The sequence below is a fragment of the Leucopleurus acutus genome (genome assembly GCF_964270905.1).
Source record: "Leucopleurus acutus genome assembly, chromosome: 9".
NCBI lineage: Eukaryota > Metazoa > Chordata > Mammalia > Artiodactyla > Delphinidae > Leucopleurus > Leucopleurus acutus.
The window spans coordinates 2,535,262-2,561,488 of NC_139144.1; positions in this window are offsets into that span (position 1 = coordinate 2,535,262).

A 26,227-nucleotide genomic window follows, 5' to 3' on the forward strand; every position below is an offset into this window, starting at 1 on the left:
GGAAGTAAGGCCCTGCTTTGCCGTGCAGAAGCGGAGGCGTGGTGCAGTTTCCAGGAGGCGGTGGCCTCTGCTCTGCATACCTTTAATGGCAGCACAGCTTTCTGGACACCTGGGAGGCTAGCCGGGGCACCCTGTTCCCGGCAGGAACACTGAGTATCCCCAGGTGCACCTGGGTCTGCTAAGCAACAGCCAGGCCCGTAGCCCTTTAGAGCCCCTCTGTGCACGCCGAGCGTAGGGAAACACACTGCCCTCTCTTTTGGAGCAGCTTGGTTTCCTCAGCACTCACACACGTTCACGAACACCGTTCTGGCACATGCCACATGGCGCGAAGGTCTTACGCATTGCCCTAGTCGGAGCTGCGCTCAGAGTAACCCTCGTCTTCGCATTCCATCCAGGACCTCCTGACTGAAGTCACCGTGCCTCCTAGAGGACGGCGGCTTGGGTTCTTACTGCAATTCAAGTCCTCTTCCTTCTGTGTCAGTGCAGGCAGCCCCAGGCCCAGAGGAGCAGCTACGGCGTTCCTTGGTGGAGACAGTTCGCTGGATGCGGGACTCCCTACTTCGATGAGTTGATTCAGGGAAGGAAACACAGGGTAACCGGTGTCTCTTGGGACTCGTTAGAAACCACAGGGATGTACGCTGAGTGTGCCCATGAAAACGGGGCCTGCTGGAACTAGTCCTGCTTTCCCACTTTGAGGGCGGCATTCATGCCTGCCTTGAAGCTACATGACATTCCCGGCACCCGACAGTCCGGTGAGCCCTGGAAGAAGGCTTCGGGGAAAATTATGAGTTTGCTCTCCCTAAACCAGGGGCTTCCGTGGCCGCGGTGGCGGTCCGCATGACAGGCTCTAGAGCTAAAGGGAACCTCAACATGAGAACTCGCTTCCAGGTTAGGCCCTGAGTAGCCGTGCAGAAAGGGAGCCATGCAGCTGTTTCCAGGAGTTCTTAGTCACTTACGTGCTTTATTTGAAAGGAAGTACACGTCCGGGGAATCCTAGGCCCCACGGGTGTGCCTCATTTTCCCTCCAAGGTCACTGAGTGCCTCCAGACAACTGTGGGCCAGCTGAGCAACGTCGAGGTCCAGGGGTTGAGACCTCGGAGGACCTCTGTGTGTGCCGCGTGCTGGGCAACAACACACTGCGCATTCCTCGAGGAGCGGTTCACCTCCAGAGCCCTCGAGCACCCTGAGGACAACATGGCTGGTGAGTACGAAGTGCCCAGGAAGACTCTGTCATGGCCCTTGTGTGAGCTGCCATGAGAGAACGCTGTGCATGGAACACTGCGAGGCCCGTCCTCGTACCTGAAGTCACTCTGCTCGAGGAGAAAGTCAGCATCTTAGCATGCTGTGTCGCTACCGACACACCCAGCATGAACCCATGCCTGGAAGTAAGGCCCTGCTTTGACGTGCAGAAGCGGAGGCGTGGTGCAGTTTCCAGGAGGCGGTGGCCTCTGCTCTGCATACCTTTAACGGCAGCACAGCTTTCTGGACACCTGGGAGGCTAGCCGGGGCACCCTGTTCCCGGCAGGAACACTGAGTATCCCCAGGTGCACCTGGGTCTGCTAAGCAACAGCCAGGCCCGTAGCCCTTTAGAGCCCCTCTGTGCACGCCGAGCGTAGGGAAACACACTGCCCTCTCTTTTGGAGCAGCTTGGTTTCCTCAGGACTCACACACATTCACGAACACCGTTCTGGCACATGCCACATGGCGCGAAGGTCTTACGCATTGCCCTAGTCGGAGCTGCGCTCAGAGTAACCCTCGTCTTCGCATTCCATCCAGGACCTCCTGACTGAAGTCACCGTGCCTCCTAGAGGACGGCGGCTTGGGTTCTTACTGCAATTCAAGTCCTCTTCCTTCTGTGTCAGTGCAGGCAGCCCCAGGCCCAGAGGAGCAGCTACGGCGTTCCTTGGTGGAGACAGTTCGCTGGATGCGGGACTCCCTACTTCGATGAGTTGATTCAGGGAAGGAAACACAGGGTAACCGGTGTCTCTTGGGACTCGTTAGAAACCACAGGGATGTACGCTGAGTGTGCCCATGAAAACGGGGCCTGCTGGAACTAGTCCTGCTTTCCCATTTTGAGGGCGGCATTCATGCCTGCCTTGAAGCTACATGACATTCCCGGCACCCGACAGTCCGGTGAGCCCTGGAAGAATGCTTCGGGGAAAATTATGAGTTTGCTCTCCCTAAACCAGGGGCTTCCGTGGCCGCGGTGGCGGTCCGCATGACAGGCTCTAGAGCTAAAGGGAACCTCAACATGAGAACTCGCTTCCAGGTTAGGTCCTGAGTAGCCGTGCAGAAAGGGAGCCATGCAGCTGTTTCCAGGAGTTCTTAGTCACTTACGTGCTTTATTTGAAAGGAAGTACACGTCCGGGGAATCCTAGGCCCCACGGGTGTGCCTCATTTTCCCTCCAAGGTCACTGAGTGCCTCCAGACAACTGTGGGCCAGCTGAGCAACGTCGAGGTCCATGGGTTGAGACCTCGGAGGACCTCTGTGTGTGCCGCGTGCTGGGCAACAACACACTGCGCATTCCTCGAGGAGCGGTTCACCTCCAGAGCCCTCGAGCACCCTGAGGACAACATGGCTGGTGAGTACGAAGTGCCCAGGAAGACTCTGTCATGGCCCTTGTGTGAGCTGCCATGAGAGAACGCTGTGCATGGAACACTGCGAGGCCCGTCCTCGTACCTGAAGTCACTCTGCTCGAGGAGAAAGTCAGCATCTTAGCATGCTGTGTCGCTACCGACACACCCAGCATGAACCCATGCCTGGAAGTAAGACCCTGCTTTGCCGTGCAGAAGCGGAGGCGTGGTGCAGTTTCCAGGAGGCGGTGGCCTCTGCTCTGTATACCTTTAACGGCAGCACAGCTTTCTGGACACCTGGGAGGCTAGCCGGGGCACCCTGTTCCCGGCAGGAACACTGAGTATCCCCAGGTGCACCTGGGTCTGCTAAGCAACAGCCAGGCCCGTAGCCCTTTAGAGCCCCTCTGTGCACGCCGAGCGTAGGGAAACACACTGCCCTCTCTTTTGGAGCAGCTTGGTTTCCTCAGCACTCACACACGTTCACGAACACTGTTCTGGCACATGCCACATGGCGCGAAGGTCTTACGCATTGCCCTATTCGGAGCCGCGCTCAGAGTAACCCTCGTCTTCGCATTCCATCCAGGACCTCCTGACTGAAGTCACCGTGCCTCCTAGAGGACGGCGGCTTGGGTTCTTACTGCAATTCAAGTCCTCTTCCTTCTGTGTCAGTGCAGGCAGCCCCAGGCCCAGAGGAGCAGCTACGGCGTTCCTTGGTGGAGACAGTTCGCTGGATGCGGGACTCCCTACTTCGATGAGTTGATTCAGGGAAGGAAACACAGGGTAACCGGTGTCTCTTGGGACTCGTTAGAAACCACAGGGATGTACGCTGAGTGTGCCCATGAAAACGGGGCCTGCTGGAACTAGTCCCGCTTTCCCATTTTTAGGGCGGCATTCATGCCTGCCTTGAAGCTACATGACATTCCCGGCACCCGACAGTCCGGTGAGCCCTGGAAGAATGCTTCGGGGAAAATTATGAGTTTGCTCTCTCTAAACCAGGGTCTTCCGTGGCCGCGGTGGCGGTCCGCATGACAGGCTCTAGAGCTAAAGGGAACCTCAACATGAGAACTCGCTTCCAGGTTAGGCCCTGAGTAGCCGTGCAGAAAGGGAGCCATGCAGCTGTTTCCAGGAGTTCTTAGTCACTTACGTGCTTTATTTGAAAGGAAGTACACGTCCGGGGAATCCTAGGCCCCACGGGTGTGCCTCATTTTCCCTCTAAGGTCACTGAGTGCCTCCAGACAACTGTGGGCCAGCTGAGCAACGTCGAGGTCCACGGGTTGAGACCTCGGAGGACCTCTGTGTGAGCCGCGTGCTGGGCAACAACACACTGCGCATTCCTCGAGGAGCGGTTCACCTCCAGAGCCCTCGAGCACCCTGAGGACAACATGGCTGGTGAGTACGAAGTGCCCAGGAAGACTCTGTCATGGCCCTTGTGTGAGCTGCCATGAGAGAACGCTGTGCATGGAACACTGCGAGGCCCGTCCTCGTACCTGAAGTCACTCTGCTCGAGGAGAAAGTCAGCATCTTAGCATGCTGTGTCGCTACCGACACACCCAGCATGAACCCATGCCTGGAAGTAAGGCCCTGCTTTGCCGTGCAGAAGCGGAGGCGTGGTGCAGTTTCCAGGAGGCGGTGGCCTCTGCTCTGCATACCTTTAACGGCAGCACAGCTTTCTGGACACCTGGGAGGCTAGCCGGGGCACCCTGTTCCCGGCAGGAACACTGAGTATCCCCAGGTGCACCTGGGTCTGCTAAGCAACAGCCAGGCCCGTAGCCCTTTAGAGCCCCTCTGTGCACGCCGAGCGTAGGGAAACACACTGCCCTCTCTTTTGGAGCAGCTTGGTTTCCTCAGCACTCGCACACATTCACGAACACCGTTCTGGCACATGCCACATGGCGCGAAGTTCTTACGCATTGCCCTATTCGGAGCCGCGCTCAGAGTAACCCTCGTCTTCGCATTCCATCCAGGACCTCCTGACTGAAGTCCCCGTGCCTCCTAGAGGACGGCGGCTTGGGTTCTTACTGCAATTTAACTCCTCTTCCTTCTGTGTCAGTGCAGGCAGCCCCAGGCCCAGAGGAGCAGCTACGGCGTTCCTTGGTGGAGACAGTTCGCTGGATGCGGGACTCCCTACTTCGATGAGTTGATTCAGGGAAGGAAACACAGGGTAACCGGTGTCTCTTGGGACTCGTTAGAAACCACAGGGATGTACGCTGAGTGTGCCCATGAAAACGGGGCCTGCTGGAACTAGTCCTGCTTTCCCACTTTGAGGGCGGCATTCATGCCTGCCTTGAAGCTACATGACATTCCCGGCACCGGACAGTCCGGTGAGCCCTGGAAGAAGGCTTCGGGGAAAATTATGAGTTTGCTCTCCCTAAACCAGGGGCTTCCGTGGCCGCGGTGGCGGTCCGCATGACAGGCTCTAGAGCTAAAGGGAACCTCAACATGAGAACTCGCTTCCAGGTTAGGCCCTGAGTAGCCGTGCAGAAAGGGAGCCATGCAGCTGTTTCCAGGAGTTCTTAGTCACTTACGTGCTTTATTTGAAAGGAAGTACACGTCCGGGGAATCCTAGGCCCCACGGGTGTGCCTCATTTTCCCTCCAAGGTCACTGAGTGCCTCCAGACAACTGTGGGCCAGCTGAGCAACGTCGAGGTCCAGGGGTTGAGACCTCGGAGGACCTCTGTGTGTGCCGCGTGCTGGGCAACAACACACTGCGCATTCCTCGAGGAGCGGTTCACCTCCAGAGCCCTCGAGCACCCTGAGGACAACATGGCTGGTGAGTACGAAGTGCCCAGGAAGACTCTGTCATGGCCCTTGTGTGAGCTGCCATGAGAGAACGCTGTGCATGGAACACTGCGAGGCCCGTCCTCGTACCTGAAGTCACTCTGCTCGAGGAGAAAGTCAGCATCTTAGCATGCTGTGTCGCTACCGACACACCCAGCATGAACCCATGCCTGGAAGTAAGGCCCTGCTTTGCCGTGCAGAAGCGGAGGCGTGGTGCAGTTTCCAGGAGGCGGTGGCCTCTGCTCTGCATACCTTTAACGGCAGCACAGCTTTCTGGACACCTGGGAGGCTAGCCGGGGCACCCTGTTCCCGGCAGGAACACTGAGTATCCCCAGGTGCACCTGGGTCTGCTAAGCAACAGCCAGGCCCGTAGCCCTTTAGAGCCCCTCTGTGCACGCCGAGCGTAGGGAAACACACTGCCCTCTCTTTTGGAGCAGCTTGGTTTCCTCAGCACTCACACACGTTCACGAACACCGTTCTGGCACATGCCACATGGCGCGAAGGTCTTACGCATTGCCCTAGTCGGAGCTGCGCTCAGAGTAACCCTCGTCTTCGCATTCCATCCAGGACCTCCTGACTGAAGTCCCCGTGCCTCCTAGAGGACGGCGGCTTGGGTTCTTACTGCAATTCAACTCCTCTTCCTTCTGTGTCAGTGCAGGCAGCCCCAGGCCCAGAGGAGCAGCTACGGCGTTCCTTGGTGGAGACAGTTCGCTGGATGCGGGACTCCCTACTTCGATGAGTTGATTCAGGGAAGGAAACACAGGGTAACCGGTGTCTCTTGGGACTCGTTAGAAACCACAGGGATGTACGCTGAGTGTGCCCATGAAAACGGGGCCTGCTGGAACTAGTCCTGCTTTCCCATTTTGAGGGCGGCATTCATGCCTGCCTTGAAGCTACATGACATTCCCGGCACCCGACAGTCCGGTGAGCCCTGGAAGAATGCTTCGGGGAAAATTATGAGTTTGCTCTCCCTAAACCAGGGGCTTCCGTGGCCGCGGTGGCGGTCCGCATGACAGGCTCTAGAGCTAAAGGGAACCTCAACATGAGAACTCGCTTCCAGGTTAGGTCCTGAGTAGCCGTGCAGAAAGGGAGCCATGCAGCTGTTTCCAGGAGTTCTTAGTCACTTACGTGCTTTATTTGAAAGGAAGTACACGTCCGGGGAATCCTAGGCCCCACGGGTGTGCCTCATTTTCCCTCCAAGGTCACTGAGTGCCTCCAGACAACTGTGGGCCAGCTGAGCAACGTCGAGGTCCATGGGTTGAGACCTCGGAGGACCTCTGTGTGTGCCGCGTGCTGGGCAACAACACACTGCGCATTCCTCGAGGAGCGGTTCACCTCCAGAGCCCTCGAGCACCCTGAGGACAACATGGCTGGTGAGTACGAAGTGCCCAGGAAGACTCTGTCATGGCCCTTGTGTGAGCTGCCATGAGAGAACGCTGTGCATGGAACACTGCGAGGCCCATCCTCGTACCTGAAGTCACTCTGCTCGAGGAGAAAGTCAGCATCTTAGCATGCTGTGTCGCTACCGACACACCCAGCATGAACCCATGCCTGGAAGTAAGACCCTGCTTTGCCGTGCAGAAGCGGAGGCGTGGTGCAGTTTCCAGGAGGCGGTGGCCTCTGCTCTGTATACCTTTAACGGCAGCACAGCTTTCTGGACACCTGGGAGGCTAGCCGGGGCACCCTGTTCCCGGCAGGAACACTGAGTATCCCCAGGTGCACCTGGGTCTGCTAAGCAACAGCCAGGCCCGTAGCCCTTTAGAGCCCCTCTGTGCACGCCGAGCGTAGGGAAACACACTGCCCTCTCTTTTGGAGCAGCTTGGTTTCCTCAGCACTCACACACGTTCACGAACACCGTTCTGGCACATGCCACATGGCGCGAAGGTCTTACGCATTGCCCTATTCGGAGCCGCGCTCAGAGTAACCCTCGTCTTCGCATTCCATCCAGGACCTCCTGACTGAAGTCACCGTGCCTCCTAGAGGACGGCGGCTTGGGTTCTTACTGCAATTCAAGTCCTCTTCCTTCTGTGTCAGTGCAGGCAGCCCCAGGCCCAGAGGAGCAGCTACGGCGTTCCTTGGTGGAGACAGTTCGCTGGATGCGGGACTCCCTACTTCGATGAGTTGATTCAGGGAAGGAAACACAGGGTAACCGGTGTCTCTTGGGACTCGTTAGAAACCACAGGGATGTACGCTGAGTGTGCCCATGAAAACGGGGCCTGCTGGAACTAGTCCCGCTTTCCCATTTTGAGGGCGGCATTCATGCCTGCCTTGAAGCTACATGACATTCCCGGCACCCGACAGTCCGGTGAGCCCTGGAAGAATGCTTCGGGGAAAATTATGAGTTTGCTCTCTCTAAACCAGGGTCTTCCGTGGCCGCGGTGGCGGTCCGCATGACAGGCTCTAGAGCTAAAGGGAACCTCAACATGAGAACTCGCTTCCAGGTTAGGCCCTGAGTAGCCGTGCAGAAAGGGAGCCATGCAGCTGTTTCCAGGAGTTCTTAGTCACTTACGTGCTTTATTTGAAAGGAAGTACACGTCCGGGGAATCCTAGGCCCCACGGGTGTGCCTCATTTTCCCTCTAAGGTCACTGAGTGCCTCCAGACAACTGTGGGCCAGCTGAGCAACGTCGAGGTCCACGGGTTGAGACCTCGGAGGACCTCTGTGTGAGCCGCGTGCTGGGCAACAACACACTGCGCATTCCTCGAGGAGCGGTTCACCTCCAGAGCCCTCGAGCACCCTGAGGACAACATGGCTGGTGAGTACGAAGTGCCCAGGAAGACTCTGTCATGGCCCTTGTGTGAGCTGCCATGAGAGAACGCTGTGCATGGAACACTGCGAGGCCCGTCCTCGTACCTGAAGTCACTCTGCTCGAGGAGAAAGTCAGCATCTTAGCATGCTGTGTCGCTACCGACACACCCAGCATGAACCCATGCCTGGAAGTAAGGCCCTGCTTTGCCGTGCAGAAGCGGAGGCGTGGTGCAGTTTCCAGGAGGCGGTGGCCTCTGCTCTGCATACCTTTAACGGCAGCACAGCTTTCTGGACACCTGGGAGGCTAGCCGGGGCACCCTGTTCCCGGCAGGAACACTGAGTATCCCCAGGTGCACCTGGGTCTGCTAAGCAACAGCCAGGCCCGTAGCCCTTTAGAGCCCCTCTGTGCACGCCGAGCGTAGGGAAACACACTGCCCTCTCTTTTGGAGCAGCTTGGTTTCCTCAGCACTCGCACACGTTCACGAACACCGTTCTGGCACATGCCACATGGCGCGAAGGTCTTACGCATTGCCCTATTCGGAGCCGCGCTCAGAGTAACCCTCGTCTTCGCATTCCATCCAGGACCTCCTGACTGAAGTCCCCGTGCCTCCTAGAGGACGGCGGCTTGGGTTCTTACTGCAATTCAACTCCTCTTCCTTCTGTGTCAGTGCAGGCAGCCCCAGGCCCAGAGGAGCAGCTACGGCGTTCCTTGGTGGAGACAGTTCACTGGATGCGGGACTCCCTACTTCGATGAGTTGATTCAGGGAAGGAAACACAGGGTAACCGGTGTCTCTTGGGACTCGTTAGAAACCACAGGGATGTACACTGAGTGTGCCCATGAAAACGGGGCCTGCTGGAACTAGTCCTGCTTTCCCATTTTGAGGGCGGCATTCATGCCTGCCTTGAAGCTACATATCATTCCTGGCACCAGACAGTCCGGTGAGCCCTGGAAGAATGCTTCGGGGAAAATTATGAGTTTGCTCTCCCTAAACCAGGGGCTTCCGTGGCCGCGGTGGCGGTCCGCATGACAGGCTCTAGAGCTAAAGGGAACCTCAACATGAGAACTCGCTTCCAGGTTAGGCCCTGAGTAGCCGTGCAGAAAGGGAGCCATGCAGCTGTTTCCAGGAGTTCTTAGTCACTTACGTGCTTTATTTGAAAGGAAGTACACGTCCGGGGAATCCTAGGCCCCACGGGTGTGCCTCATTTTCCCTCCAAGGTCACTGAGTGCCTCCAGACAACTGTGGGCCAGCTGAGCAACGTCGAGGTCCAGGGGTTGAGACCTCGGAGGACCTCTGTGTGTGCCGCGTGCTGGGCAACAACACACTGCGCATTCCTCGAGGAGCGGTTCACCTCCAGAGCCCTCGAGCACCCTGAGGACAACATGGCTGGTGAGTACGAAGTGTCCAGGAAGACTCTGTCATGGCCCTTGTGTGAGCTGCCATGAGAGAACGCTGTGCATGGAACACTGCGAGGCCCATCCTCGTACCTGAAGTCACTCTGCTCGAGGAGAAAGTCAGCATCTTAGCATGCTGTGTCGCTACCGACACACCCAGCATGAACCCATGCCTGGAAGTAAGGCCCTGCTTTGCCGTGCAGAAGCGGAGGCGTGGTGCAGTTTCCAGGAGGCGGTGGCCTCTGCTCTGCATACCTTTAACGGCAGCACAGCTTTCTGGACACCTGGGAGGCTAGCCGGGGCACCCTGTTCCCGGCAGGAACACTGAGTATCCCCAGGTGCACCTGGGTCTGCTAAGCAACAGCCAGGCCCGTAGCCCTTTAGAGCCCCTCTGTGCACGCCGAGCGTAGGGAAACACACTGCCCTCTCTTTTGGAGCAGCTTGGTTTCCTCAGCACTCACACACGTTCACGAACACCGTTCTGGCACATGCCACATGGCGCGAAGGTCTTACGCATTGCCCTAGTCGGAGCTGCGCTCAGAGTAACCCTCGTCTTCGCATTCCATCCAGGACCTCCTGACTGAAGTCACCGTGCCTCCTAGAGGACGGCGGCTTGGGTTCTTACTGCAATTCAAGTCCTCTTCCTTCTGTGTCAGTGCAGGCAGCCCCAGGCCCAGAGGAGCAGCTACGGCGTTCCTTGGTGGAGACAGTTCGCTGGATGCGGGACTCCCTACTTCGATGAGTTGATTCAGGGAAGGAAACACAGGGTAACCGGTGTCTCTTGGGACTCGTTAGAAACCACAGGGATGTACGCTGAGTGTGCCCATGAAAATGGGGCCTGTTGGAACTAGTCCTGCTTTCCCACTTTGAGGGCGGCATTCATGCCTGCCTTGAAGCTACATGACATTCCCGGCACCCGACAGTCCGGTGAGCCCTGGAAGAATGCTTCGGGGAAAATTATGAGTTTGCTCTCCCTAAACCAGGGGCTTCCGTGGCCGCGGTGGCGGTCCACATGACAGGCTCTAGAGCTAAAGGGAACCTCAACATGAGAACTCGCTTCCAGGTTAGGCCCTGAGTAGCCGTGCAGAAAGGGAGCCATGCAGCTGTTTCCAGGAGTTCTTAGTCACTTACGTGCTTTATTTGAAAGGAAGTACACGTCCGGGGAATCCTAGGCGCCACGGGTGTGCCTCATTTTCCCTCCAAGGTCACTGAGTGCCTCCAGACAACTGTGGGCCAGCTGAGCAACGTCGAGGTCCATGGGTTGAGACCTCGGAGGACCTCTGTGTGTGCCGTGTGCCGGGCAACAACACACTGCGCATTCCTCGAGGAGCGGTTCACCTCCAGAGCCCTCGAGCACCCTGAGGACAACATGGCTGGTGAGTACGAAGTGCCCAGGAAGACTCTGTCATGGCCCTTGTGTGAGCTGCCATGAGAGAACGCTGTGCATGGAACACTGCGAGGCCCGTCCTCGTACCTGAAGTCACTCTGCTCGAGGAGAAAGTCAGCATCTTAGTATGCTGTGTCGCTACCGACACACCCAGCATGAACCCATGCCTGGAAGTAAGGCCCTGCTTTGCCGAGCAGAAGCGGAGGCGTGGTGCAGTTTCCAGGAGGTGGTGGCCTCTGCTCTGCATACCTTTAACGGCAGCACAGCTTTCTGGACACCTGGGAGGCTAGCCGGGGCACCCTGTTCCCGGCAGTAACACTAAGTATACCCAGGTGCACCTGGGTCTGCTAAGCAACAGCCAGGCCCGTAGCCCTTTAGAGCCCCTCTGTGCACGCCGAGCGTAGGGAAACACACTGCCCTCTCTTTTGGAGCAGCTTGGTTTCCTCAGCACTCACACACGTTCACGAACACCGTTCTGGCACATGCCACATGGCGTGAAGGTCTTACGCATTGCCCTAGTCGGAGCTGCGCTCAGAGTAACCCTCATCTTCGCATTCCATCCAGGACCTCCTGACTGAAGTCACCGTGCCTCCTAGAGGACGGCGGCTTGGGTTCTTACTGCAATTCAAGTCCTCTTCCTTCTGTGTCAGTGCAGGCAGCCCCAGGCCCAGAGGAGCAGCTACGGCGTTCCTTGGTGGAGACAGTTCGCTGGATGCGGGACTCCCTACTTCGATGAGTTGATTCAGGGAAGGAAACACAGGGTAACCGGTGTCTCTTGGGACTCGTTAGAAACCACAGGGATGTACGCTGAGTGTGCCCATGAAAACGGGGCCTGCTGGAACTAGTCCTGCTTTCCCACTTTGAGGGCGGCATTCATGCCTGCCTTGAAGCTACATGACATTCCCGGCACCCGACAGTCCGGTGAGCCCTGGAAGAATGCTTCGGGGAAAATTATGAGTTTGCTCTCCCTAAACCAGGGGCTTCCGTGGCCGCGGTGGCGGTCCGCATGACAGGCTCTAGAGCTAAAGGGAACCTCAACATGAGAACTCGCTTCCAGGTTAGGCCCTGAGTAGCCGTGCAGAAAGGGAGCCATGCAGCTGTTTCCAGGAGTTCTTAGTCACTTACGTGCTTTATTTGAAAGGAAGTACACGTCCGGGGAATCCTAGGCCCCACGGGTGTGCCTCATTTTCCCTCCAAGGTCACTGAGTGCCTCCAGACAACTGTGGGCCAGCTGAGCAACGTCGAGGTCCAGGGGTTGAGACCTCGGAGGACCTCTGTGTGTGCCGCGTGCTGGGCAACAACACACTGCGCATTCCTCGAGGAGCGGTTCACCTCCAGAGCCCTCGAGCACCCTGAGGACAACATGGCTGGTGAGTACGAAGTGCCCAGGAAGACTCTGTCATGGCCCTTGTGTGAGCTGCCATGAGAGAACGCTGTGCATGGAACACTGCGAGGCCCGTCCTCGTACCTGAAGTCACTCTGCTCGAGGAGAAAGTCAGCATCTTAGCATGCTGTGTCGCTACCGACACACCCAGCATGAACCCATGCCTGGAAGTAAGGCCCTGCTTTGCCGAGCAGAAGCGGAGGCGTGGTGCAGTTTCCAGGAGGCGGTGGCCTCTGCTCTGCATACCTTTAACGGCAGCACAGCTTTCTGGACACCTGGGAGGCTAGCCGGGGCACCCTGTTCCCGGCAGGAACACTGAGTATCCCCAGGTGCACCTGGGTCTGCTAAGCAACAGCCAGGCCCGTAGCCCTTTAGAGCCCCTCTGTGCACGCCGAGCGTAGGGAAACACACTGCCCTCTCTTTTGGAGCAGCTTGGTTTCCTCAGCACTCACACACGTTCACGAACACCGTTCTGGCACATGCCACATGGCGCGAAGGTCTTACGCATTGCCCTAGTCGGAGCTGCGCTCAGAGTAACCCTCGTCTTCGCATTCCATCCAGGACCTCCTGACTGAAGTCACCGTGCCTCCTAGAGGACGGCGGCTTGGGTTCTTACTGCAATTCAAGTCCTCTTCCTTCTGTGTCAGTGCAGGCAGCCCCAGGCCCAGAGGAGCAGCTACGGCGTTCCTTGGTGGAGACAGTTCGCTGGATGCGGGACTCCCTACTTCGATGAGTTGATTCAGGGAAGGAAACACAGGGTAACCGGTGTCTCTTGGGACTCGTTAGAAACCACAGGGATGTACGCTGAGTGTGCCCATGAAAATGGGGCCTGTTGGAACTAGTCCTGCTTTCCCACTTTGAGGGCGGCATTCATGCCTGCCTTGAAGCTACATGACATTCCCGGCACCCGACAGTCCGGTGAGCCCTGGAAGAATGCTTCGGGGAAAATTATGAGTTTGCTCTCCCTAAACCAGGGGCTTCCGTGGCCGCGGTGGCGGTCCGCATGACAGGCTCTAGAGCTAAAGGGAACCTCAACATGAGAACTCGCTTCCAGGTTAGGCCCTGAGTAGCCGTGCAGAAAGGGAGCCATGCAGCTGTTTCCAGGAGTTCTTAGTCACTTACGTGCTTTATTTGAAAGGAAGTACACGTCCGGGGAATCCTAGGCGCCACGGGTGTGCCTCATTTTCCCTCCAAGGTCACTGAGTGCCTCCAGACAACTGTGGGCCAGCTGAGCAACGTCGAGGTCCATGGGTTGAGACCTCGGAGGACCTCTGTGTGTGCCGCGTGCTGGGCAACAACACACTGCGCATTCCTCGAGGAGCGGTTCACCTCCAGAGCCCTCGAGCACCCTGAGGACAACATGGCTGGTGAGTACGAAGTGCCCAGGAAGACTCTGTCATGGCCCTTGTGTGAGCTGCCATGAGAGAACGCTGTGCATGGAACACTGCGAGGCCCGTCCTCGTACCTGAAGTCACTCTGCTCGAGGAGAAAGTCAGCATCTTAGCATGCTGTGTCGCTACCGACACACCCAGCATGAACCCATGCCTGGAAGTAAGGCCCTGCTTTGCCGTGCAGAAGCGGAGGCGTGGTGCAGTTTCCAGGAGGTGGTGGCCTCTGCTCTACATACCTTTAACGGCAGCACAGCTTTCTGGACACCTGGGAGGCTAGCCGGGGCACCCTGTTCCCGGCAGGAACACTGAGTATCCCCAGGTGCACCTGGGTCTGCTAAGCAACATCCAGGCCCGTAGCCCTTTAGAGCCCCTCTGTGCACGCCGAGCGTAGGGAAACACACTGCCCTCTCTTTCGGAGCAGCTTGGTTTCCTCAGCACTCACACACGTTCACGAACACCGTTCTGGCACATGCCACATGGCGCGAAGGTCTTACGCATTGCCCTATTCGGAGCTGCGCTCAGAGTAACCCTCGTCTTCGCATTCCATCCAGGACCTCCTGACTGAAGTCACCGTGCCTCCTAGAGGACGGCGGCTTGGGTTCTTACTGCAATTCAACTCCTCTTCCTTCTGTGTCAGTGCAGGCAGCCCCAGGCCCAGAGGAGCAGCTACGGCGTTCCTTGGTGGAGACAGTTCGCTGGATGCGGGACTCCCTACTTCGATGAGTTGATTCAGGGAAGGAAACACAGGGTAACCGGTGTCTCTTGGGACTCGTTAGAAACCACAGGGATGTACGCTGAGTGTGCCCATGAAAACGGGGCCTGCTGGAACTAGTCCTGCTTTCCCACTTTGAGGGCGGCATTCATGCCTGCCTTGAAGCTACATGACATTCCCGGCACCCGACAGTCCGGTGAGCCCTGGAAGAATGCTTCGGGGAAAATTATGAGTTTGCTCTCCCTAAACCAGGGGCTTCCGTGGCCGCGGTGGCGGTCCGCATGACAGGCTCTAGAGCTAAAGGGAACCTCAACATGAGAACTCGCTTCCAGGTTAGGCCCTGAGTAGCCGTGCAGAAAGGGAGCCATGCAGCTGTTTCCAGGAGTTCTTAGTCACTTACGTGCTTTATTTGAAAGGAAGTACACGTCCGGGGAATCCTAGGCCCCACGGGTGTGCCTCATTTTCCCTCCAAGGTCACTGAGTGCCTCCAGACAACTGTGGGCCAGCTGAGCAACGTCGAGGTCCAGGGGTTGAGACCTCGGAGGACCTCTGTGTGTGCCACGTGCTGGGCAACAACACACTGCGCATTCCTCGAGGAGCGGTTCACCTCCAGAGCCCTCGAGCACCCTGAGGACAACATGGCTGGTGAGTACGAAGTGCCCAGGAAGACTCTGTCATGGCCCTTGTGTGAGCTGCCATGAGAGAACGCTGTGCATGGAACACTGCGAGGCCCGTCCTCGTACCTGAAGTCACTCTGCTCGAGGAGAAAGTCAGCATCTTAGCATGCTGTGTCGCTACCGACACACCCAGCATGAACCCATGCCTGGAAGTAAGGCCCTGCTTTGCCGTGCAGAAGCGGAGGTGTGGTGCAGTTTCCAGGAGGCGGTGGCCTCTGCTCTGCATACCTTTAACGGCAGCACAGCTTTCTGGACACCTGGGAGGCTAGCCGGGGCACCCTGTTCCCGGCAGGAACACTGAGTATCCCCAGGTGCACCGGGGTCTGCTAAGCAACAGCCAGGCCCGTAGCCCTTTAGAGCCCCTCTGTGCACGCCGAGCGTAGGGAAACACACTGCCCTCTCTTTCGGAGCAGCTTGGTTTCCTCAGCACTCGCACACGTTCACGAACACCGTTCTGGCACATGCCACATGGCGCGAAGGTCTTACGCATTGCCCTATTCGGAGCTGCGCTCAGAGTAACCCTCGTCTTCGCATTCCATCCAGGACCTCCTGACTGAAGTCACCATGCCTCCTAGAGGACGGCGGCTTGGGTTCTTACTGCAATTCAACTCCTCTTCCTTCTGTGTCAGTGCAGGCAGCCCCAGGCCCAGAGGAGCAGCTACGGCGTTCCTTGGTGGAGACAGTTCGCTGGATGCGGGACTCCCTACTTCGATGAGTTGATTCAGGGAAGGAAACACAGGGTAACCGGTGTCTCTTGGGACTCGTTAGAAACCACAGGGATGTACGCTGAGTGTGCCCATGAAAACGGGGCCTGCTGGAACTAGTCCTGCTTTCCCACTTTGAGGGCGGCATTCATGCCTGCCTTGAAGCTACATGACATTCCCGGCACCCGACAGTCCGGTGAGCCCTGGAAGAATGCTTCGGGGAAAATTATGAGTTTGCTCTCCCTAAACCAGGGGCTTCCGTGGCCGCGGTGGCGGTCCGCATGACAGGCTCTAGAGCTAAAGGGAACCTCAACATGAGAACTCGCTTCCAGGTTAGGCCCTGAGTAGCCGTGCAGAAAGGGAGCCATGCAGCTGTTTCCAGGAGTTCTTAGTCACTTACGTGCTTTATTTGAAAGGAAGTACACGTCCGGGGAATCCTAGGCCCCACGGGTGTGCCTCATTTTCCCTCCAAGGTCACTGAGTGCCTCCAGACAACTGTGGGCCAGCTGAGCAACGTCGAGGTCCATGGGTTGAGACCTCGGAGGACCTCTGTGTGTGCTGCGTGCTGGGCAACAACACACTGCGCATTCCTCGAGGAGCGGTTCACCTCCAGAGCCCTCGAGCACCCTGAGGACAACATGGCTGGTGAGTACGAAGTGTCCAGGAAGACTCTGTCATGGCCCTTGTGTGAGCTGCCATGAGAGAACGCTGTGCATGGAACACTGCGAGGCCCATCCTCGTACCTGAAGTCACTCTGCTCGAGGAGAAAGTCAGCATCTTAGCATGCTGTGTCGCTACCGACACACCCAGCATGAACCCATGCCTGGAAGTAAGGCCCTGCTTTGCCGTGCAGAAGCGGAGGCGTGGTGCAGTTTCCAGGAGGCGGTGGCCTCTGCTCTGCATACCTTTAACGGCAGCACAGCTTTCTGGACACCTGGGAGGCTAGCCGGGGCACCCTGTTCCCGGCAGGAACACTGAGTATCCCCAGGTGCACCTGGGTCTGCTAAGCAACAGCCAGGCCCGTAGCCCTTTAGAGCCCCTCTGTGCATGCCGAACGTAGGGAAACACACTGCCCTCTCTTTTGGAGCAGCTTGGTTTCCTCAGCACTCACACACGTTCACGAACACCGTTCTGGCACATGCCACATGGCGCGAAGGTCTTACGCATTGCCCTAGTCGGAGCTGCGCTCAGAGTAACCCTCGTCTTCGCATTCCATCCAGGACCTCCTGACTGAAGTCACCGTGCCTCCTAGAGGACGGCGGCTTGGGTTCTTACTGCAATTCAACTCCTCTTCCTTCTGTGTCAGTGCAGGCAGCCCCAGGCCCAGAGGAGCAGCTACGGCGTTCCTTGGTGGAGACAGTTCGCTGGATGCGGGACTCCCTACTTCGATGAGTTGATTCAGGGAAGGAAACACAGGGTAACCGGTGTCTCTTGGGACTCGTTAGAAACCACAGGGATGTACGCTGAGTGTGCCCATGAAAATGGGGCCTGTTGGAACTAGTCCTGCTTTCCCACTTTGAGGGCGGCATTCATGCCTGCCTTGAAGCTACATGACATTCCCGGCACCCGACAGTCCGGTGAGCCCTGGAAGAATGCTTCGGGGAAAATTATGAGTTTGCTCTCCCTAAACCAGGGGCTTCCGTGGCCGCGGTGGCGGTCCGCATGACAGGCTCTAGAGCTAAAGGGAACCTCAACATGAGAACTCGCTTCCAGGTTAGGCCCTGAGTAGCCGTGCAGAAAGGGAGCCATGCAGCTGTTTCCAGGAGTTCTTAGTCACTTACGTGCTTTATTTGAAAGGAAGTACACGTCCGGGGAATCCTAGGCGCCACGGGTGTGCCTCATTTTCCCTCCAAGGTCACTGAGTGCCTCCAGACAACTGTGGGCCAGCTGAGCAACGTCGAGGTCCATGGGTTGAGACCTCGGAGGACCTCTGTGTGTGCCGTGTGCTGGGCAACAACACACTGCGCATTCCTCGAGGAGCGGTTCACCTCCAGAGCCCTCGAGCACCCTGAGGACAACATGGCTGGTGAGTACGAAGTGCCCAGGAAGACTCTGTCATGGCCCTTGTGTGAGCTGCCATGAGAGAACGCTGTGCATGGAACACTGCGAGGCCCGTCCTCGTACCTGAAGTCACTCTGCTCGAGGAGAAAGTCAGCATCTTAGTATGCTGTGTCGCTACCGACACACCCAGCATGAACCCATGCCTGGAAGTAAGGCCCTGCTTTGCCGAGCAGAAGCGGAGGCGTGGTGCAGTTTCCAGGAGGTGGTGGCCTCTGCTCTGCATACCTTTAACGGCAGCACAGCTTTCTGGACACCTGGGAGGCTAGCCGGGGCACCCTGTTCCCGGCAGGAACACTGAGTATCCCCAGGTGCACCTGGGTCTGCTAAGCAACAGCCAGGCCCGTAGCCCTTTAGAGCCCCTCTGTGCACGCCGAGCGTAGGGAAACACACTGCACTCTCTTTTGGAGCAGCTTGGTTTCCTCAGCACTCACACACGTTCACGAACACCGTTCTGGCACATGCCACATGGCGCGAAGGTCTTACGCATTGCCCTAGTCGGAGCTGCGCTCAGAGTAACCCTCGTCTTCGCATTCCATCCAGGACCTCCTGACTGAAGTCACCGTGCCTCCTAGAGGACGGCGGCTTGGGTTCTTACTGCAATTCAAGTCCTCTTCCTTCTGTGTCAGTGCAGGCAGCCCCAGGCCCAGAGGAGCAGCTACGGCGTTCCTTGGTGGAGACAGTTCGCTGGATGCGGGACTCCCTACTTCGATGAGTTGATTCAGGGAAGGAAACACAGGGTAACCGGTGTCTCTTGGGACTCGTTAGAAACCACAGGGATGTACGCTGAGTGTGCCCATGAAAACGGGGCCTGCTGGAACTAGTCCTGCTTTCCCACTTTGAGGGCGGCATTCATGCCTGCCTTGAAGCTACATGACATTCCCGGCACCCGACAGTCCGGTGAGCCCTGGAAGAATGCTTCGGGGAAAATTATGAGTTTGCTCTCCCTAAACCAGGGGCTTCCGTGGCCGCGGTGGCGGTCCGCATGACAGGCTCTAGAGCTAAAGGGAACCTCAACATGAGAACTCGCTTCCAGGTTAGGCCCTGAGTAGCCGTGCAGAAAGGGAGCCATGCAGCTGTTTCCAGGAGTTCTTAGTCACTTACGTGCTTTATTTGAAAGGAAGTACACGTCCGGGGAATCCTAGGCCCCACGGGTGTGCCTCATTTTCCCTCCAAGGTCACTGAGTGCCTCCAGACAACTGTGGGCCAGCTGAGCAACGTCGAGGTCCAGGGGTTGAGACCTCGGAGGACCTCTGTGTGTGCCGCGTGCTGGGCAACAACACACTGCGCATTCCTCGAGGAGCGGTTCACCTCCAGAGCCCTCGAGCACCCTGAGGACAACATGGCTGGTGAGTACGAAGTGCCCAGGAAGACTCTGTCATGGCCCTTGTGTGAGCTGCCATGAGAGAACGCTGTGCATGGAACACTGCGAGGCCCGTCCTCGTACCTGAAGTCACTCTGCTCGAGGAGAAAGTCAGCATCTTAGCATGCTGTGTCGCTACCGACACACCCAGCATGAACCCATGCCTGGAAGTAAGGCCCTGCTTTGCCGTGCAGAAGCGGAGGCGTGGTGCAGTTTCCAGGAGGCGGTGGCCTCTGCTCTGCATACCTTTAACGGCAGCACAGCTTTCTGGACACCTGGGAGGCTAGCCGGGGCACCCTGTTCCCGGCAGGAACACTGAGTATCCCCAGGTGCACCTGGGTCTGCTAAGCAACATCCAGGCCCGTAGCCCTTTAGAGCCCCTCTGTGCACGCCGAGCGTAGGGAAACACACTGCCCTCTCTTTTGGAGCAGCTTGGTTTCCTCAGCACTCACACACGTTCACGAACACCGTTCTGGCACATGCCACATGGCGCGAAGGTCTTACGCATTGCCCTAGTCGGAGCTGCGCTCAGAGTAACCCTCGTCTTCGCATTCCATCCAGGACCTCCTGACTGAAGTCACCGTGCCTCCTAGAGGACGGCGGCTTGGGTTCTTACTGCAATTCAAGTCCTCTTCCTTCTGTGTCAGTGCAGGCAGCCCCAGGCCCAGAGGAGCAGCTACGGCGTTCCTTGGTGGAGACAGTTCGCTGGATGCGGGACTCCCTACTTCGATGAGTTGATTCAGGGAAGGAAACACAGGGTAACCGGTGTCTCTTGGGACTCGTTAGAAACCACAGGGATGTACGCTGAGTGTGCCCATGAAAACGGGGCCTGCTGGAACTAGTCCTGCTTTCCCACTTTGAGGGCGGCATTCATGCCTGCCTTGAAGCTACATGACATTCCCGGCACCCGACAGTCCGGTGAGCCCTGGAAGAATGCTTCGGGGAAAATTATGAGTTTGCTCTCCCTAAACCAGGGGCTTCCGTGGCCGCGGTGGCGGTCCGCATGACAGGCTCTAGAGCTAAAGGGAACCTCAACATGAGAACTCGCTTCCAGGTTAGGCCCTGAGTAGCCGTGCAGAAAGGGAGCCATGCAGCTGTTTCCAGGAGTTCTTAGTCACTTACGTGCTTTATTTGAAAGGAAGTACACGTCCGGGGAATCCTAGGCCCCACGGGTGTGCCTCATTTTCCCTCCAAGGTCACTGAGTGCCTCCAGACAACTGTGGGCCAGCTGAGCAACGTCGAGGTCCATGGGTTGAGACCTCGGAGGACCTCTGTGTGTGCCGCGTGCTGGGCAACAACACACTGCGCATTCCTCGAGGAGCGGTTCACCTCCAGAGCCCTCGAGCACCCTGAGGACAACATGGCTGGTGAGTACGAAGTGTCCAGGAAGACTCTGTCATGGCCCTTGTGTGAGCTGCCATGAGAGAACGCTGTGCATGGAACACTGCGAGGCCCGTCCTCGTACCTGAAGTCACTCTGCTCGAGGAGAAAGTCAGCATCTTAGCATGCTGTGTCGCTACTGACACACCCAGCATGAACCCATGCCTGGAAGTAAGGCCCTGCTTTGCCGTGCAGAAGCGGAGGCGTGGTGCAGTTTCCAGGAGGCGGTGGCCTCTGCTCTGCATACCTTTAACGGCAGCACAGCTTTCTGGACACCTGGGAGGCTAGCCGGGGCACCCTGTTCCCGGCAGGAACACTGAGTATCCCCAGGTGCACCTGGGTCTGCTAAGCAACAGCCAGGCCCGTAGCCCTTTAGAGCCCCTCTGTGCACGCCGAGCGTAGGGAAACACACTGCCCTCTCTTTTGGAGCAGCTTGGTTTCCTCAGCACTCACACACGTTCACGAACACCGTTCTGGCACATGCCACATGGCGCGAAGGTCTTACGCATTGCCCTAGTCGGAGCTGCGCTCAGAGTAACCCTCGTCTTCGCATTCCATCCAGGACCTCCTGACTGAAGTCACCGTGCCTCCTAGAGGACGGCGGCTTGGGTTCTTACTGCAATTCAACTCCTCTTCCTTCTGTGTCAGTGCAGGCAGCCCCAGGCCCAGAGGAGCAGCTACGGCGTTCCTTGGTGGAGACAGTTCGCTGGATGCGGGACTCCCTACTTCGATGAGTTGATTCAGGGAAGGAAACACAGGGTAACCGGTGTCTCTTGGGACTCGTTAGAAACCACAGGGATGTACGCTGAGTGTGCCCATGAAAATGGGGCCTGTTGGAACTAGTCCTGCTTTCCCACTTTGAGGGCGGCATTCATGCCTGCCTTGAAGCTACATGACATTCCCGGCACCCGACAGTCCGGTGAGCCCTGGAAGAATGCTTCGGGGAAAATTATGAGTTTGCTCTCCCTAAACCAGGGGCTTCCGTGGCCGCGGTGGCGGTCCGCATGACAGGCTCTAGAGCTAAAGGGAACCTCAACATGAGAACTCGCTTCCAGGTTAGGCCCTGAGTAGCCGTGCAGAAAGGGAGCCATGCAGCTGTTTCCAGGAGTTCTTAGTCACTTACGTGCTTTATTTGAAAGGAAGTACACGTCCGGGGAATCCTAGGCGCCACGGGTGTGCCTCATTTTCCCTCCAAGGTCACTGAGTGCCTCCAGACAACTGTGGGCCAGCTGAGCAACGTCGAGGTCCATGGGTTGAGACCTCGGAGGACCTCTGTGTGTGCCGCGTGCTGGGCAACAACACACTGCGCATTCCTCGAGGAGCGGTTCACCTCCAGAGCCCTCGAGCACCCTGAGGACAACATGGCTGGTGAGTACGAAGTGCCCAGGAAGACTCTGTCATGGCCCTTGTGTGAGCTGCCATGAGAGAACGCTGTGCATGGAACACTGCGAGGCCCGTCCTCGTACCTGAAGTCACTCTGCTCGAGGAGAAAGTCAGCATCTTAGCATGCTGTGTCGCTACCGACACACCCAGCATGAACCCATGCCTGGAAGTAAGGCCCTGCTTTGCCGAGCAGAAGCGGAGGCGTGGTGCAGTTTCCAGGAGGTGGTGGCCTCTGCTCTGCATACCTTTAACGGCAGCACAGCTTTCTGGACACCTGGGAGGCTAGCCGGGGCACCCTGTTCCCGGCAGGAACACTGAGTATCCCCAGGTGCACCTGGGTCTGCTAAGCAACAGCCAGGCCCGTAGCCCTTTAGAGCCCCTCTGTGCACGCCGAGCGTAGGGAAACACACTGCCCTCTCTTTTGGAGCAGCTTGGTTTCCTCAGCACTCACACACGTTCACGAACACCGTTCTGGCACATGCCACATGGCACGAAGGTCTTACGCATTGCCCTAGTCGGAGCTGCGCTCAGAGTAACCCTCGTCTTCGCATTCCATCCAGGACCTCCTGACTGAAGTCACCGTGCCTCCTAGAGGACGGCGGCTTGGGTTCTTACTGCAATTCAAGTCCTCTTCCTTCTGTGTCAGTGCAGGCAGCCCCAGGCCCAGAGGAGCAGCTACGGCGTTCCTTGGTGGAGACAGTTCGCTGGATGCGGGACTCCCTACTTCGATGAGTTGATTCAGGGAAGGAAACACAGGGTAACCGGTGTCTCTTGGGACTCGTTAGAAACCACAGGGATGTACGCTGAGTGTGCCCATGAAAACGGGGCCTGCTGGAACTAGTCCTGCTTTCCCACTTTGAGGGCGGCATTCATGCCTGCCTTGAAGCTACATGACATTCCCGGCACCCGACAGTCCGGTGAGCCCTGGAAGAATGCTTCGGGGAAAATTATGAGTTTGCTCTCCCTAAACCAGGGGCTTCCGTGGCCGCAGTGGCGGTCCGCATGACAGGCTCTAGAGCTAAAGGGAACCTCAACATGAGAACTCGCTTCCAGGTTAGGCCCTGAGTAGCCGTGCAGAAAGGGAGCCATGCAGCTGTTTCCAGGAGTTCTTAGTCACTTACGTGCTTTATTTGAAAGGAAGTACACGTCCGGGGAATCCTAGGCCCCACGGGTGTGCCTCATTTTCCCTCCAAGGTCACTGAGTGCCTCCAGACAACTGTGGGCCAGCTGAGCAACGTCGAGGTCCATGGGTTGAGACCTCGGAGGACCTCTGTGTGTGCCGCGTGCTGGGCAACAACACACTGCGCATTCCTCGAGGAGCGGTTCACCTCCAGAGCCCTCGAGCACCCTGAGGACAACATGGCTGGTGAGTACGAAGTGTCCAGGAAGACTCTGTCATGGCCCTTGTGTGAGCTGCCATGAGAGAACGCTGTGCATGGAACACTGCGAGGCCCGTCCTTGTACCTGAAGTCACTCTGCTCGAGGAGAAAGTCAGCATCTTAGCATGCTGTGTCGCTACCGACACACCCAGCATGAACCCATGCCTGGAAGTAAGGCCCTGCTTTGCCGTGCAGAAGCGGAGGCGTGGTGCAGTTTCCAGGAGGCGGTGGCCTCTGCTCTGCATACCTTTAACGGCAGCACAGCTTTCTGGACACCTGGGAGGCTAGCCGGGTCACCCTGTTCCCGGCAGGAACACTGAGTATCCCCAGGTGCACCTGGGTCTGCTAAGCAACAGCCAGGCCCGTAGCCCTTTAGAGCCCCTCTGTGCACGCCGAGCGTAGGGAAACACACTGCACTCTCTTTTGGAGCAGCTTGGTTTCCTCAGCACTCACACACGTTCACGAACACCGTTCTGGCACATGCCACATGGCGCGAAGGTCTTACGCATTGCCCTAGTCGGAGCTGCGCTCAGAGTAACCCTCGTCTTCGCATTCCATCCAGGACCTCCTGACTGAAGTCACCGTGCCTCCTAGAGGACGGCGGCTTGGGTTCTTACTGCAATTCAAGTCCTCTTCCTTCTGTGTCAGTGCAGGCAGCCCCAGGCCCAGAGGAGCAGCTACGGCGTTCCTTGGTGGAGACAGTTCGCTGGATGCGGGACTCCCTACTTCGATGAGTTGATTCAGGGAAGGAAACACAGGGTAACCGGTGTCTCTTGGGACTCGTTAGAAACCACAGGGATGTACGCTGAGTGTGCCCATGAAAACGGGGCCTGCTGGAACTAGTCCTGCTTTCCCACTTTGAGGGCGGCATTCATGCCTGCCTTGAAGCTACATGACATTCCCGGCACCCGACAGTCCGGTGAGCCCTGGAAGAATGCTTCGGGGAAAATTATGAGTTTGCTCTCCCTAAACCAGGGGCTTCCGTGGCCGCGGTGGCGGTCCGCATGACAGGCTCTAGAGCTAAAGGGAACCTCAACATGAGAACTCGCTTCCAGGTTAGGCCCTGAGTAGCCGTGCAGAAAGGGAGCCATGCAGCTGTTTCCAGGAGTTCTTAGTCACTTACGTGCTTTATTTGAAAGGAAGTACACGTCCGGGGAATCCTAGGCCCCACGGGTGTGCCTCATTTTCCCTCCAAGGTCACTGAGTGCCTCCAGACAACTGTGGGCCAGCTGAGCAACGTCGAGGTCCAGGGGTTGAGACCTCAGAGGACCTCTGTGTGTGCCGCGTGCTGGGCAACAACACACTGCGCATTCCTCGAGGAGCGGTTCACCTCCAGAGCCCTCGAGCACCCTGAGGACAACATGGCTGGTGAGTACGAAGTGCCCAGGAAGACTCTGTCATGGCCCTTGTGTGAGCTGCCATGAGAGAACGCTGTGCATGGAACACTGCGAGGCCCGTCCTCGTACCTGAAGTCACTCTGCTCGAGGAGAAAGTCAGCATCTTAGCATGCTGTGTCGCTACCGACACACCCAGCATGAACCCATGCCTGGAAGTAAGGCCCTGCTTTGCCGTGCAGAAGCGGAGGCGTGGTGCAGTTTCCAGGAGGCGGTGGCCTCTGCTCTGCATACCTTTAACGGCAGCACAGCTTTCTGGACACCTGGGAGGCTAGCCGGGGCACCCTGTTCCCGGCAGGAACACTGAGTATCCCCAGGTGCACCTGGGTCTGCTAAGCAACAGCCAGGCCCGTAGCCCTTTAGAGCCCCTCTGTGCACGCCGAGCGTAGGGAAACACACTGCCCTCTCTTTCGGAGCAGCTTGGTTTCCTCAGCACTCGCACACGTTCACGAACACCGTTCTGGCACATGCCACATGGCGCGAAGGTCTTACGCATTGCCCTATTCGGAGCTGCGCTCAGAGTAACCCTCGTCTTCGCATTCCATCCAGGACCTCCTGACTGAAGTCACCATGCCTCCTAGAGGACGGCGGCTTGGGTTCTTACTGCAATTCAACTCCTCTTCCTTCTGTGTCAGTGCAGGCAGCCCCAGGCCCAGAGGAGCAGCTACGGCGTTCCTTGGTGGAGACAGTTCGCTGGATGCGGGACTCCCTACTTCGATGAGTTGATTCAGGGAAGGAAACACAGGGTAACCGGTGTCTCTTGGGACTCGTTAGAAACCACAGGGATGTACGCTGATGGTGCCCATGAAAACGGGGCCTGCTGGAACTAGTCCTGCTTTCCCACTTTGAGGGCGGCATTCATGCCTGCCTTGAAGCTACATGACATTCCCGGCACCCGACAGTCCGGTGAGCCCTGGAAGAATGCTTCGGGGAAAATTATGAGTTTGCTCTCCCTAAACCAGGGGCTTCCGTGGCCGCGGTGGCGGTCCGCATGACAGGCTCTAGAGCTAAAGGGAACCTCAACATGAGAACTCGCTTCCAGGTTAGGCCCTGAGTAGCCGTGCAGAAAGGGAGCCATGCAGCTGTTTCCAGGAGTTCTTAGTCACTTACGTGCTTTATTTGAAAGGAAGTACACGTCCGGGGAATCCTAGGCCCCACGGGTGTGCCTCATTTTCCCTCCAAGGTCACTGAGTGCCTCCAGACAACTGTGGGCCAGCTGAGCAACGTCGAGGTCCATGGGTTGAGACCTCGGAGGACCTCTGTGTGTGCCGCGTGCTGGGCAACAACACACTGCGCATTCCTCGAGGAGCGGTTCACCTCCAGAGCCCTCGAGCACCCTGAGGACAACATGGCTGGTGAGTACGAAGTGTCCAGGAAGACTCTGTCATGGCCCTTGTGTGAGCTGCCATGAGAGAACGCTGTGCATGGAACACTGCGAGGCCCGTCCTCGTACCTGAAGTCACTCTGCTCGAGGAGAAAGTCAGCATCTTAGCATGCTGTGTCGCTACCGACACACCCAGCAT